Source organism: Heterocephalus glaber, unplaced genomic scaffold (genome assembly GCF_053883595.1).
Source record: "Heterocephalus glaber isolate CG9 unplaced genomic scaffold, H.glaber_assembly_v1.0 deba00001868, whole genome shotgun sequence".
NCBI lineage: Eukaryota > Metazoa > Chordata > Mammalia > Rodentia > Bathyergidae > Heterocephalus > Heterocephalus glaber.
In genome coordinates this window covers 281,687-298,398 of record NW_028258506.1, presented here as the reverse complement: position 1 = coordinate 298,398, position 16,712 = coordinate 281,687, and the positions used below count along the sequence as shown (strand labels likewise).

Genomic DNA, 16,712 nt, shown 5'->3' with positions numbered 1-16,712 from the left:
TGCCTACTCCTCACATACTAGTTGACTCATCTGGTATGCATGCCTGTTTAGTCCATGTCACAGGCTCTTAAGCAATAGTGCTATTTACTGCACACTGAAAAACCTTCTGAGAGATAGAGATTGTTTATGTTTGTGTATTTACTGTTGTTCTTGTGTGCATGACTTTTATAATTTATTGACATCATTATTACTGGTTTTTCATCTTCCCACTTTCCATATTTCTCTTTTGTCTGTATTCCTGTTAAGCCTCCCTTTTCTGTTTATTTCCTTTTCTTTCCAAGTACTGAGGATTGAACAAAGGGCATCTGACTGATATACATCACCAGTTCTTTTTATTTTATGTTTTGAGATGGGATCTTGCTAACTTGTAAGTTACCCAGGCTGGGAGTGAACTTGGGATGTTCCTGCCTCAGCCTCCCGGAGTGCTGAGATTACAGGTATGTGCCACCATGCCCAGCTAATTTACCACTCAAGGTTTCTGAAGGACAAAGAAACAAGTCATATCCTTTTTTAGCTTCTTATACTTTAAGAGGCTACTGGGGCATTTGTGGACTTCAGTGAGTGGCACTGGGGCTCATATTTTAGCCAGACCTATTAGGGTTAGCTAAACTTTACTGTGCTTCTCACTGGGCCACCGATGTGATAGTACCTAATAAGTTAAGGAAAGTTTTAGATTTTCTTCCATGTTTCTGGAGGGCAGGAAGTGTTTCCTGCAAAATTTTTGTTTCCCCAGTGCCCACCCATGTTGTTGCATGGAAGAAATTCCATAAACAGTTTTCAAATACAAGAATCCCTGAAAGTTTGAACCCTAGAATGAAGGCCTTTCTGCGCTGTTTGGGCATCTTGTTCAAATGGGGCCATCGACCCCCCACTGGGAGTCATTTTATTGTTTCTCCCTGTGACCCACAGTTCCTCTGGTCCTAATTCAGCAATGAAGGGGAAATAATATAAAATAAAGTGCTGTGCAAAAGCGAGCTGCATAGAGGATTCCTCTTTCTTCATTTGCCTCTTGCAGATACTCTGACGTGACCTATCCAGCCTTTTGCACTATCAGCATGAAGTTGGAAAGTCACTAACAATATCAGATGGATTTCTTTTTGAAGCTAATGATCACCGACTTTAAGAGGAAGGAAGCCATAAGGTATGAAAAGAGATTAAACACTAATTCTTCAACCCAAAAAACTAGAACTCATACTGTGCTGGAATAATCCTAGTAACTCCAAGCTTATAACTTGCTTTATGTCAGGAAAAGTGTAAAGTCAGACTAGGAGTATAGAAGAAATTCCAGAAAGATGAGTGTGGGGAAGTCTTTTCCTTAAAACAAAAGCCATTTCAACTTTATGATGAGTATTTTCTGAGTAGGAAATGTATCTTCTCAAAAGTTTTGAAATTCTATCCACAACCACATAAGGGTGATGAATGAGATGTCGTTGAAATCCCTGACATACGATTAACAAGGACCAGAGGTTGTTGGATGGCATGCAATTCTACAGTTCAAGCATGCAGGTATTCAGAGTCTCACCACTTGCCCATAATGCTTCAACCTCTAACATGTGGGACATCCTCCCTTTTAACTGATAATCTTTGGAGAATGAGATTAACACCTATGAAAACTTGTCAAGCATCAAGTATTAAGGATAATGTAAATGTTGAATTGGAAGAAATTCAATGCCCTGGCTCTATTGACATTGTATTACATTGATTGATTTGCATATTTTGAAGCATCCCTGCATCCCTGGGATGAATCCCACTTGGTCAGGGTGTATGATCTTCTTGATGATCTTCTGCATTCTACTTGCCAATATTTTATTAAAGATTTCTGCTTCTATGTTCATTATTTTTTTTTGTCCAAAGTAGATTTATTTAAGGACAGTGTCTGAAATACCCAGCACTTTGCTTGCATGTGGTACATACTCAATGCACATATAAAAGATACAAATTTTATAAGCACTTGCTCGAGTGTATCAAAATACCTTCTTGTGTTTTTAATTTATATATTAATTGGTACATTTTAGGTATACCTTACATTTACATTTATCAATGGGTGTTTGTACCTGAACATGATGTATCTTAGTTCTTATTTTTTTTTCCCCATTACCTATGCACCCTTCACCCACACCACCCTTCCCTATTTACATAGATTTCATTTCCATTTTTTTCTTTCTCATAATTTTTCCTTTCCTTTCTTCCCTTTCCCCTTCCCCTCCTGCCACCCCTCCACCTTTGGACCTTTTCCTATTTCAAATTATCAATTATTCATTTTAATCATTTTCATCCTTATTTTCACTTTCAGTTTCTCACACTAGAGAAAATATTCAGTATAAACACTTGTGTGTCCTATTTATTTCACTTAAGAGCATGGCCTCAATATGCATGCATTTAGCTATAAATGACTCTAGTTTCTCATTCTTTATGGCTGAGTAGTACTCCATTTTATAAAAACCCCCACATCTTCTTTATCCACTTTCCAGTTGATGGGCACTTGGGCTGTTTCCAATCCTTAGCTATTACAAATTGTGCCACTATAAACAAAGGTGCACATATATCGCTGTGGTATGATTCTTTTAATTCTATTGGGAAGATATCCAGTGGAGGAATAGCTGGGTCAAATGGGGCCTCTAGTACTAGTTCTTTGAGGTATCTCCATACGGATTTCCACAGTGGTTGCACCATTCTGCACTCCCACCAACAATGGAGAAGGGTTCCTTTCTCTCCACACCCCTGCCAGCATTTGTTATTTCTTGATTTCTTGACAGCAGCCACTCTTTGCAGGGTGAGGTGTAATCTCAGTGTTGTTTTCATCTGCATCTCTCCAATGACCAGTGATATTGAACATTTTTTCATATATTTATTTGCTGCTTTTGCTTCTTTGTCTGAGAAATGTCTGTTCATTTCAGATGTCCATTTCTGAATTGGGTCTTTGAATTTGGGGGGTCTGATTTATTTCAATTCTTTATATATGCTAGATAGTAGACCTTTGTCTGAGGTACAGCTGCTAAAAATTTCTTCCCATATTGTTGGTTGTCTCTTAGCTCTGTTTGTAGTTTCTCTTGCAGTGCAGAAGCTTTTTAATAAGATGAAGTCCCAGTTGTTGATTCTTTGTGCTAGTTCCCCTGCTACTGAAGTTTTGTTCATAAAGTCTTTTCCTAGGCCAGTGTCATTGAGAGTTCTACCTAACTTATCTTTCAGCAAATTTACTGTTTCTGTCTTGATATTTAGCTCTTTAATCCACTTCAATCTTATTTTAGTGCACGGTGATAGGTATGGGTTTAGTTTTAATCTTTGGCAGGTTGAAATCCAGTTTTTCCAACACCATTTATTGAACAGGCTATCTTTTCTCCAATGAGAGTGATTGGCTCCTTTGTCAAAGATGAGGTGGCTGAGTATTTCTGCAGTTGTTTCTGCATCTTCTAATCTATTCCACTGATCTTCGGGTCTGTTTCTTTGCCAGTACCATGATGTTTTTATCACTGTAGCTTTGTAGTATAGTTTCAAGTTGGGGATTGTGATACCCTCAGCCATGCCTCTGTTGCCCAGAATTGCTTTTGCTATTCTATGTTTCTTCTGGTTCCAAATTAATTTTTGGATTGTTTTCTCTAGGTCTATGAAGTATATTGTTGGAATTTCAATTGGTATAACATTAAATCTATATAGTAGTTTTGGAAGTATGGCCATTTTCACTATATTGGTTCTTCCTACCCAAGAACAAAGGATATCTTTCCATTTTCTTATATCCTCTTCGATCTCCTCCTTCAGAGTGCTAGAGTTTTCAGTGTAGAGGTCTTTTGCTCCATTTTTAGGTTTATTCCTAGATATTTCATTTTTTTAGATGCTATTGTAAAAGGAATTATTTCCCTAATTTCTCTCTCAATGGGTCTGCTATTTGCATATAAGGAGGCCATTTTCTGTTGAGTGTTGACCTTGTATCCAGCTACTCTACTGAATCTGTCAATTAGGTCTAGAAGACTTTTGACTGAGGTTTTTCGGTCTTCTAAGTAAAGTATCATATCATCAGCAAATAATGACAGTTTCACTTCCTCCTTTCCTGTCTTTATTCCTTTTATTTCTTTCTCTTTTCTAGTTGCTATAGCTAGTGTTTCCAGAGCTATATTGAACAGGAGTAATGATACTGGGCATCCTTGTCTTGTTCCTGATTTTAGCATGAAAGTTTTCAGTTTTTGACCATTTAGTATGATGTTGGCTGTTGGTTTTTCGTAGATAGCCTTAATCAGGTTGAGCTAAAGACCTTCTATTCCAATTTTCTGTAGCGTTTTTATCATGAATGGGTGCCGGATTTTGTCAAATGCCTTTCCTGCATCTGTTGAGATGAGGATATGGTTTTTGTCCTTGACTCTATCAATATAGTGTATTACAGTTATTGATTTATGGATGTTGAACCATCCTTGCATCCCTGGGCTATGTTCATTATTGAGATTGGCCTATAGTTCTCTTTTTTCGTTGGGTCTTTCTCTGCTTTGCGGGTCAGCGTGATGCTTGCTTCCAGAAATGTATTCAGGAGTATTGCTTCCCTTTCAATTTAATTGAGGAGTTTAAACAGTAGTGGCAGTAGTTCCTCTGTAAATATCTTGTAGATTTCAGCAGTGAAACCATCAAGACCTGGGCTCTTCTTAGTTGGTAAGTTTTTAATTATGTTTTCCATTTCATTGATTGATATTGGATTGTTTAGAATTTTTAGTTCTTTTTCAACTTTGGTAATCATATGTATCTAGGAATCTGTCCATTTCTTCTGTGTTTTCCATCTTAGTGGTGCAGAGGAAGGGGCTTCCAGGCTGCCATACCACTACTCCCAGTGCAGTGGTAGGAACTTCCAGGCCACCATACCACCTCTTCCAGAGCAGAGGAAGGGGCTTCTGGGCTGCCATTCCCCCACTCCCAGAGCAGAGGAAGGGGCTTCCACGCTGCCATTGCACCACCTCCAGTGCTGAGGAATGGGCTTCTGGGCCGCTGTTCCACCACCTCAAGCACAGAGGGCAGGGATTCTGGGCTGCTGTTCCACTACTCCCAGCACAGAGGTAGGGGCTCCTCTCCCCCAGTCAAAATGAGAGGACATGTAAACAAGTCTCAAAACCAGACTTCCAGATCACCTACAGCAACCCCAAAGGAAAATGAGATAGAACACTTGGATACTCAACCATTTGGACTCTGTGAACTGGCAACAAAAGAGGATCTGGAAGAAATGAAATCAGAAATAATTACTCAGATAACAGCAGAGATTGTGCCATAGTGCAAGATATGATTACTAAATCTAGAGAGGACACAGATAAAAAAATAGAGGAGCTGAGGAACATGATGGAATCCCAACACAGGAAACAAATGGAATCCATAAAAGAAATGCAAACAGATTTCCTGGACATTAAAAATTCCATTGAAGATCTACAGAGCCGAATGAGCAAATGTGAGGACAGAATTTTATATGTAGATTATTTTGATCAAGGCTAGTTGGAGTCCTATATGCCTCATTTATCTGTATGTCACGCTCTTTTCCTCTACTTTGGAAGTTTTCTGCCATTACATCTATGAACAGTTTTTTGAGTACTTATTTTTTAAAGAATAAATTAAAACTGTAAATAATACACTTCAGATTCCTTCCGAGGAGAGGAAGATCCAAAGACTTTTGTGGACACTCATTTTCTCTGTCTTGTCTTCACATTCCAGTAATTTTAACAAGTCTTTAGGGTCAGGATGACATGGGTCACCTTGCATAATCATAAGTATGAGCACTGGGCTTCCAAGGTCCTATAATAAATAGTCCATAATCAATCTCTTCCTCCAGGCTTTCATTTGGATTTTTTTAGTCCAGTAGGCACCATTTCTGTGTTTCCTGCTTCATGATTTTTGAATCAGGAGGGTCGTATCTGGCATTGTTGATTCTCTGGGTTGATCTAGCATCTTAAATGGTTCTCAGGTAGATGAGGAATTAGGATCATATTTTTTGACACAATCAGAGACAAAATCTAACTCAGTTAAATGTTGAAAGGGAAAATGGGTGGAGTAGAATTGATTTGAATCATTGTTATATATCATGAAGATATAGAAGACAGTTTTGATGGTGAGGTGGAATGATAGCATTGTGTGCGGTTTCAAATATGAAGAAGGTGAAATTTATCATTTTGGTTGTCATGAGGGACACAAAAGTCTCAGTCAAAATTTTCCTCCCTTTCCACCCAGTTTCTACATATCATAGGCATCTAATCTATGATAGAAAATTATGGGTATCTGTGAACCATTTCATCAGAACCTCAGAAAGGTTATGATGGTGATGATCAAGTTGAAAATAACCATATCATCATGAACCAATATTGAGCAATTCCTAAATAGCAGCATCTGAATGCTGTATTCTATGTAACTTGTTGCAATGTATTTACACAATGTTCCTTATATATGAACTCCTATATTACTTTAAAAGCAAAAAGTGAAAAGCTTTTTGTGTATTTAACTATAAGTTTTTGGTAGAAAAGAAAGAAGAGTTCCCTTACAGCTGTCTAACGTCAAATACAGGGCACTTTGCCAGATGAATCCTGCACATAGTCTCTGAAATTTCAAGCCATCATTTCACTTCCCTGTATTTCCAGGATGGGAGACTTTTTACACTGAGCCATACCTTTCAGAGGTTCCAAGTAGATCACAGTGAAGAGATGAGCTTACACCTGCTGCATCCATTGTGGGTAGGATGTCTGAGAATAGAGGTAATACTCAAAGAAAGAGAAGGCCCACAATGGTTAGAGCTGACCTTTTTATTGCTCCCTACTCCAAGCTTTCCATGTAGCTATATTTCTCAATCTTAACCAAAGAAATCAACTCAGGGTTTGATTTCATTCCTTCTCAGGAAATTGGAAAGAGTTTGATGTTTCTGAGAAATAATTGTGGTTTACAACTCTGGATCTCTCCCGGAAACTTATTGATTCTTAGTAAGCAAAGGAAAAGATTCATGAACCAAAAACAGAGTTTTACAATTTAATTCTGGATTTTTAATCTGTTCTTTAAAATTCCTGTAACATGGCAGGTTGTTTCTATCTCTGTGACTGCATTGGTATCTGAGATGATTTTTTTTTTCATACAACATCATTGAGTATGAATTAAACAGACAATGTGTATACCTCTTATTAATAGATGATAGGTGTATAACAAAGTTAAAATGAATCTTAAATATTATTGGCACTAATGATAAAAGATTCAATTTCAAACCTTTGAAGTAGAATATCCTGAAATCTGAAGTTGTCATCTTTATTCTTCTGTAAAGGAGCATTTTACTTTTGCCTTTGTACAACTATATGCTTTAATTTTGACAAGATTGACAGACTGATTTCATTTCTGATTCTTCAGATCCTTTCTCTATCCTATCACAAAAAACAATTGTTAAACATGAATAGACATTTCCTTGGGTCAAAATAATTGGGCATAGCCATTATTGCATTAAGACTCTTGTTGACTTTTCCCTTGTCCTTTTACCCCTTTTAGGAATATCCCATACAGCTGGAGACAAGGTAAAATGGCTCTGGCTGGTGTGTATATTATGTACACAAGAGTCTTGTATGTTTATTTAATGGCAACAGATAAAACACTTGATTATTCAAAGTCAAAGCAAAGATACTCATAGGTATAAAAATAGTAAATTATACATAAAAGGAAGGGGTTAATGTTGTGAAGTGGATGAGGTACATTTTGGTGTTTTACATTATTCCAGGTTCTAAAGTCCTTTTAAACCTTTATCCATCAATATACTTGCTATTTGCATAATGATAATTTGCTTGATTTGAAAAAAGAACACTAGAGTGACTAATCAAGTGTCAAACTTAGGTGCGCATACATTGTGGAGATGGGTGATATTATTTGCATTTCCATCAAGCATAAAGAGGAAAGAGAGTTGGAGAGGCGTATACACATTGTATGCTTAGTAGCAGGACAGTGCTACAGGACTATAATGTGGATTTCATAACACTCATTCCAGGGTACAGTCTCCTCTACTGGAACCAAGTGAAAATATTACCCATGTGAGATAAAATGTCTCAGTCACTAATTATGCAAGAAGTATTACTGGAATTAACTCAGGGATATGTTTTAAAATAAATCTTAAGACAAATATTATGGTTTATATCCAGAATGATCCCCAAAACTCTCATGAACTCAGAGGCTGTCCTTCTGGAAGGCATATGAACCATGGAGGTGCTCAGCTGACCTCCTGTTAGGAGGTGGGTTTGGTTAGAGAGAGGTCATTGGGGTGTGATTTGAAGGGTATGTATCTCTTCCTTCCTCCTCCCTGCTCTCTCTGCTTCCTTACCTCTATTATGTGGGAAGTTTCTCTCTCCAATACCCTCCCACCATGCTGTTTCTCTCTTGAAGCCAGCCAACCAGGGACTGTAATTATGAGCTAAAATATACTTCACTTCCTTTAAGTTGTATATTTTGGATATTGTGTCATAGCAATGGGAAAGTTGATGAAAACAAATAATGTGATGCATTGGATAAAGACTTATGAGGGGGTCAAAAATGAAACTGATTAATAGGAAAATTGAATATACATTAATTGTCGGAGTTCAGACTACACATCCTCCACCCACATATTATCTGAAAATTCTCACTTTTGTGATATAATGAAAGGAACAAGAATTTTATAAGGATTGTCATGATAAGCTGAGAATTTATCTCACATCCAGAGAGCACTACACAGACCAGCTTATATTTCCATGAGGAAGTAAACTAGCACATTTCAGAGCAATAGATATTGTAGACTGTTTGAAAGAGCTTTAAATATTTTTAAAATATATTTTTAAGAAAAACTGTTTTTAGATACTCAGCCAATGTTAGATATATTTTGGATAAGCTTTGAAGCAAACTGTTTATGAATACATAAACCTATACCGAGTTGTGATGATTGAGAGGAAAATTTGCTCACCTAAATTCTTGACAGTCATTTTCCTTTGGGAATAGATGTGCGGGAGAACAGAATCATGCAGAGTAACCAAAACCTAAAGTTTCATAGATTATAATTTCAATCTTTATGGAGAATCAGTTATGGGGCCAGAGATTTAGCTCAGTGTTGCTGAGCCTTCCTTCCAAGTGCAAGGTCCTGAGTTCAATACCCAGTACTGGGGTAGAGGTGGGAGAAAATTATGAAGCTTATATTCTTACCTATTTACTTTTTAGGTGGTGGGAATTATTGATAGTAATAATAGGTGATACTAAGAAGTTATTTTATACATGTCAGGAAATACAATAAGGTAGCGTTTGTTAACCCTAGTATAAGAAAATATCATTAAGAATTTCAAATGAAGATATTCTGATTAAATAAGTGTCAAATTGAATAGAGACTAAGTGTTTAAAAATATTCTCAGGAAATATTTTGATAAAGGAAGTCAAATCCCCTATCTGAGCTTTCTTAAAGATTTTAAGTACTTTATGCAAATGCTCTATTAAATTTAGCACTGATAATCTCCAAATACAAATGAGGAAAAAGCCCAGGTACTTCTATTTTTTCATTTTTCTCTCTCTCTCTTTTTATTTTTAGTTTGCCTTTTTCCCAGTTGAATCATAATGGAGCTCACTAATAAGCCTGTGTTTTCTTCAGGTAGCTGAAGGAAGAGGATTGCAATAAATGTGTCAGAAAGAATTGATATAAACATATCCTAATTGGGCATAAGAATGTTGGGACAGAAACCTTCAATTTTGAGATATTCTTGGGGCTAACACTCTAAGTCATAAATAGAGGATGGGGGGGCTCACATGCTTTAGAACACAAAAAGTTCAATATTAACCATTAATCTTAATACACAGATTAAGCAGGAGTCAAAAAAAGCACATAGTAATATATTCTACTAGCATCCTCCTTTTTTCCCTCAACTTTAAAATGTTTCATGTAGAATACTAGTTCAAGAGGATTTGTGATTAGAAAAATGTTGACATAGAATTCACAAGCCACTGTAGCAAGGAAAGGAAATCACTTAGAAATATTTCAAAATTAAGAAACTCTTGTTTTGTTGAAGTGTAAAAGAATGCTGTCCTTGTTCTTACACAGTGCTTAACTAGGATATGTTTTCTTTTTTTTATGGTTCTGAGAGTTTATTCTTTATTAATCATCTCTCACAGTTTTTTTTTCTTTTTTTTCTTTAAATTCTTTTATTGGTACATTTTAGGTATACAGTACATTTACATTTATTTTTGGGTACTTGTACCTGTACATGATGTATCTTAGTTCTTTTTTTTTTGCTTAAATTCTTTTATTGTTACCCAGTTCAAAAATGGGCACCTGAAATGACCAGACATTTCTCAGGCAAAGAAGTAAAAGCAGCAAATAAATATATGAAAAAGTGTTCAACATCACTGGTCATTCCAGAGATTCAGATGAAAACAACACTGAGATTCCACCTCACCCCAGAAAGAATGGCTGCTATCAAGAAATCAATCAATAAGAAATGCTGGTGAGGATGTGGGGAGAAAGGAACCCTTCTCCATTTTTGGTGGGAATGCAGACTGGTGCAACCACTGTGGAAATCAGTATGGATATACCTCAAAGAACTAGTGCTAGAGGTCCCATTTGACCCAGGATGTGTTTTCTTTTTGTAACTGTGTTCAAGCAATAAGGGGCCAACTATTTTATCACATGTCTCAGAATTCCATCTCAGGAAATTCTCAGAAAATTCATGTGTCACTTGTCTTTCATGGACTGTTCCACTGCTGAATCCTCTGCTGAATCTTCATCTATGGCCTGAGGAATATATATTTACCTCAATGGAAACAATGGAAGTAAAGTACAGATGGATTTTGATAGAAAAGGAAAAAAGAAAAGAAACACCCAGTAAATAGAATCCAGAACTTCCTTCTGAATAGAGGAACAATTCCTATAATTTGGTGGACATTCATTATCATTTCTTTGTCCTCCACTAATAATTAGAAGGCCCCTGGAGATTGGGATAGAGTGGACTAATTCGTCTAATTATGTGGTCTGTTCATTAAGCCTCCCCAGTCATATAATAGTCAATAATCAGCATTTGTCTCCATGACTTCAGTTTGATGGCACTGGTTCAGTGGAATCTATGCCAGCATTTCCTCTTCTCATGATTTTTCACATCAGGCAGTGACTATCAGACTCAGTGTTCATATCAAGGCTGAAGAAGGCCCCAAAGGCTTGTAAGTATGTGAAGCAGGGTCACTGGGCTGGATCTGAGAGTCACTGTGGCTGAAATAAGGAAACTACCATTCCCGTATGGAATAAGTCTGCAGATTTGCTGACCTATTGCAGGGAAAAAATTTTCATTCTGAGTCAATAAGAGACACAAAAAGGCTTTATTAGATAGGGATTTTATTATGTACTCTCAAGAGTGGACTTTGTGCACTCAGAGAAATCAGGTGATTATGAGCTGAAATTGTATATTTAAGGTAGTGTTTCAAATGGTTGATCTATGTTGTCTTTTCCTAAAGTGTGTCAGGTTGCAGGTCTGACACATATGTTTGAAGTTGAGATCTGTTGCCCACCAGTATTGTTGCTTCATAGGTGGTGGGAGGAAATGCAATTTATAGGTTAAAATGAAAGATGCAGAGGCTGGGTTTAAAGTTTTGATGTGAATTTAAGACCTTTAGGAGTTTTGTGGAGGGGGCATGAGTTCTTTTTTTTTTAAATTTATATATATATATATTTATTGGTACATTTTAGGTATAAAATACATTTACATTTATCATTGGGTGTATGTATCAGAACATGATGAATCTTAGTTTTTGTTTTTTCTCCCATTACCTGTGCACCATTTACCCCCTCCACCCTTCCCTGTTTACACAAAGTTTGATTCCATTTTTTTCTTTCTCATAATTTTTCATTTCCCTTCTTCCCATTCCCCTTCCCCTCCCACCATCCCCTAACCCTTGGACCTTTTCTTATTTCAAATTATCAATTATTCATTTTAATTGTTTTTCATCCTTATTTGCACTTTTAATTTCTCACACTAGAGAAACTATTCGGTATTTACACATGTGTGTCCTATATATTTCACTTAAGAGTATGGCCTCGATATGCATCCATTTAGCTATAAATGTCTCTACTTTCTCATTCTTTATGGCTGAGTAGTACTCCATTTTATAGAAAAACCACACCTTCTTTATCCAGTTTCCAGTTGAGGGGCACTTGGGCTGTTTCCAAGCTTTAGCTATTACAAACTGTGCTGCTATAAACATAGGTGCACATATATCACTGTGGTATGATTCTTTTAATTCTTTGGGGAAGATTCCCAGCAGGGGAATAGGGGGGTCAAATGGGAACTGTAGTCCTGGTTCTTTGAGGTATCGCCATACTGATTTCCACAGTGGTTGCACCAATCTATATTCCTACTAAAAATGGAGAAGGGTTCCTCTCTCTCCACGCCCCCACCAGCATTTGTTATTTCTTGATAGCAGCCAATCTTTGTGGGGTGAGGTGGAATCTCAGTGTTGTTTTCATCTGCATTTCCCCAATGACCAGCAATGTTGAACATTTTTTCATGTATTTACTTGCTGTTTTTACTTCTTTGTCTGAGAAATATCTATTCATTTCGGATGCCCATTTTTGAATTGTATCTTTGAATTTGGGGGGTATGATTTTTTTCAGTTCTTTGTATATTCTTGATAGTAGACCTTTGTCTGAGGTACAGCTGCTAAAAATTTCTTCCCACATTGTAGGTTGTCTCTTAGCTCTGTTGGTAATTTCTCTTGCAGTGCAGAAGCTTTTTCATAAGATGAGATCCCAGTTGTTGATTTTTTCTGCTAGCTCCCGTGCTACTGAAAATTTGTTCATAAAGACTTTTCCTATGCCAATGTCATCAAGAGTTCTACCTAATTTATCTTCCAGGAAGTTTAGTGTTTCTGGCTTAATATTTAGATCTTTAATCCACTTCGATCTTAGTTTAGTGCACAGTGATAGGTATGGGTCTAGTTTTAATCTTTGGCAGGTTGAAATCCAATTTTTCCAACACCATTTATTAAATAGGCGATCTTTCCTCCAATGAGGGTTGTTGGCTCCTTTGTGAAAGATGAGGTGGCTGAGTATGTCTGGAGTTGTTTCTGCATCTTCTAATCTATTCCACTGATCTTTGGGCCTGTTTCTTTGCCAGTACCATGCTATTTTTATCACAGCAGCTTTGTAGTATTGTTTCAAGTTGGGCATTGTGACACCCCCAACCATGTCTCTGTTGCCTAGAATTACTTTTGCTATTCTACGTTTCTTATGGTTCCAAATAAATTTTTGGATCGTTTTCTCTAGTTCTGTGAAATATATTGTTGAAATTTCAATTGGCATTACATTGAATCTATATAGTAGTTTTGGAAGTATGGCCGTTTTCACTCTATTAGTTCCTCCTACACAGAAACAAGGGATATCTTTCCATTTTCTTACATCCTCTTTGATCTCCTTTTTCAGAGAGCTGTAGTTTTCAGTGTAGAGGGCTTTTGCTTCCTTTGTTATGTTGATTCCTAGATATTTCATTTTTTTAGATGCTATTGTAAAAGGAATTATTTCCCGAATTTCTCTCTCAATGGGTCTACTATTTGCGTATAAGAAGGCTATTGTTTTTTGAGTGTTGACCTTGTATCCAGCTACTCTAGTGAAACTGTCAATTGGGTCTAGCAGACTTTTGACTGAGGTTTTTGGATCTTCTATGTAAAGGATCATATCATCAGCAAATAATGACAGTTTCACTTCTTCCTTTCCTGTCTTTATTCCTTTTATATCTTTCTCTTTTCTAATTGCTATGGCTAATGTTTCCAGAAAAGTATTGAACAGGAGTTGTGATGGTGGGCATCCTTGTCTTGTTCCTGATTTTAGCGTGAAACTTTTCAGTGTTTGACCATTTAGTATGATGTTGGCTGTTGGTTTTTCATAGATAGCCTTAATCAGGTTGAGATAAAGCCCTTCTATTCCAGTTTTCTGTAGGGTTATCATGAAGGGGTGTTGGATTTTGTCAAATGCTTTTTCTGCATCTATTGAGATGATCATGTGGTTTTCGTCCTTGACTCTGTTAATATAGTGTATTACATTTATTGATTTATGGATGTTGAACCATCCTTGCATCCCTGGGATAAATCCAACTTGGTCAGGGTGTATGATCTTCTTGATGATCCTCTGTATTCTGTTTGGCAGTATCTTGTTGAGGATTTTTGCATCTATGTTCATTAGGGAGATTGGTCTGTAGTTCTCTTTTTGGGTTGGGTATTTCCCTGGTTTTGAAATCAAAGCAACACTTCCAGGAATGAATTTGGAAGCCTTGTTTCCCTTTCAATTTCCTTGATGAGTTTAAAGGTGATGGTTCTTCTTTAAATGTTTTGTAGAATTCAGCATTAAAGCCATCAGGACCTGGGTTTTTCCTTGTTGGTAAGATTTTTATTACATTTTCAATTTCACTCATTGTAATTGGGGTGTTTAGAATTTCTATTCTTCTTCATTTAATTTTGGCAATTTGTATGTATCTAGGAATCTGTCCATTTCTTCCCTCTTTTCCATTGTATTAGAGAACAGGTTCTCAAAGTAGGTATAGATGAACCTCTGAATTTCTGCTGGATTTGTTGTGGCTTCACATTTTTCATTCTTAATTCCATGAATTTGAGCCTTTCCTTTCCTTTTTTTGATAAGGTTTGCTAAAGGTTTATCAATTTTATTTATTCCTTCAAAAAACCAACTCTTTGATTCATTGATTTTTTTGTATCTTTCTCTTAGTCTGCAATGCATTGATTTCTTCTTGGATCTTTATCATTTCCTTTCTTGTATGAGCTTTGGGTTTGTTATCCTCTTCTTTTTCTAGGAGCTTGAGATTCTGCATTAAGTTATTTAACTGAGTTCTCCCTGTTGTCCTAATAAGGGCATTCACTGCTATGAATTTCCCACGTAGATCTGCTTTCATTGTGTCCCACAGATTCCTGTATGTTGTACTGGCATTTTCATTTACTTGTAGAAACTGTCTAATTTCTTCTTTAATTTCCTCTGTGACCCATTGGTTATTCAGGAGGGTGTTGTTCAATTTCCATGTGTTTGTGGGGGTTCTGTGGTGTCCTATGTTATTGATCTCCAATTGTATTGCACTATGGTCTGATAATATACAGGGGATAACTTCGATTATTTTACATTTACTTAGATATGTCCTATGAGCTAGCATGTGATCTATTTTGGAGAATGACCCATGTGCAGCTGAACAGAATGTGTATCCTGATTTTGCGGGGTGGAACACTCTGTAAACATCTATTAAGTCCATTTGTTCAATAGATTCGTTTAGTTCTAGAATTTCATTGTTAATTTTTTTTCTAGTTGATCTATTTGTGATAGAGGGGTGTTGAGGTCCCCCACTACAATTGTATTAGTGCTTATTTGGTTTTTCATGTCCATTAATATTTGTTTTGTATAGTTGGGGGCATTCGTATTTGGTGCATATATATTTAGGATTGTCATCACTTCCTCTTGGATTATTCCTTTCACAAGCATGTAGTGACCATCTTTGTCTCTCTTAATTAGTTTTGGTTTGAAATCTACTTTGTCTGCAAATAAGATTGCTACACCTGCTTTTTTCTGGGTTCCTGTTGTGTGGAGAACTGTTTTCCATCCTTTTACTTTCAGTCTGGATTTACTTTTGAGTTAGGTGTGTTTCATGTATACAGCATATTGGTGGGTTTTGTTTCTTAATGCATTCTGCTGGTCTATTTCTTTTGATTGGTGAATTGAGGCCATTAACATTGATAGTTATAATTGACAGATGTTGACTCATCCTTGTCATGATGTTTTACTGTTGTTGGCTGTTTTCTTATTTTCCCCCCTTTTGCTTTAGTGTCATACTTTCATGGTGCCTTCTCTCTGCTGGGCCTCATGGAGTTGTGACCTTCATTGTCTTTTTCTAGGATATTGCTTAAAATTGTTTAGAGTGCTGGTTTGGTGTTCATGAAATTTCTCAGATGTTCTTTGTCATGAAAGTATCTAATTTCCCCATCAACTTTGAAAGATAATTTTGCAGGATACAACAGTCTAGGTTGGAAGACTTTTTTTTTAGGGCTTGAAATACTTGACTCCAGGCTCTCCTTGAGTTGAGAGTTTGTGTTGAGAAATCTTCCATGTTTCTGATGGGCTTTCCTTTGTAGGTGATTTGTTTCTTTTCTCTAACTGCCTGTAGAATTTTGTTCTTCTTTTGGGTTTCTGGGATCTTGACTCTTATGTGTCTAGGTGTAGATTTTTCTTTGGTCATGGCTGGATGGAGTTCTATATGCCTCACTTATCTGTATGCCCAACTCTCTACCTCTGTCTTTGAAGTTATTTACTATTATTTCTGTGAACAGTTTTTTTTTTTTTATATCTGTTGTACTTTCTCCGGTTTTTTCATGGACTCCTATGAGTCTTATGTTATTTTTCATTGCATCATCTAGCAGCCTTTGGATTGATTTCTCATGGTCCCTTACTATCTTTAAGAAATCTCTGTTTTCATGGTCCTTAACTGCAAACCTGTCTTCTATATCTGATAATCTGTCTTCAGATTCTCTTAGTCTGCTCTGGATGCTTTCAATGGAGTTTTTAATTTCCTGAATATCTGTTTGAATCTGTTTCATGGATTCCATTTCTTTCTTATGTTGAGTGATCATGTCTTCCATGTCTTTCTTATGCTGGGCATTCATGGCTTCCAGCATGTTTCTGATCTAATCTATTTTCTTATCTGTTTCTGCTCTAGAGCTTCTAATCATGTCTTTCACTCTGCTGACCA

At 36.7% G+C, this 16,712-nt stretch overlaps 1 long non-coding RNA gene across 1 annotated transcript in view; it reads left to right on the top strand.

The window, feature by feature from the left end:
* The window catches only part of LOC147820492 (uncharacterized), a 64,680-nt gene that overhangs the window by 17,181 nt on the left and 30,787 nt on the right, over positions 1-16,712 (top strand). Inside the window, exon 2 of the long non-coding RNA XR_015448459.1 lies at positions 1,016-1,141. This is a non-coding gene — a long non-coding RNA (uncharacterized LOC147820492). The remainder of the gene's footprint in view (positions 1-1,015; positions 1,142-16,712) is intronic.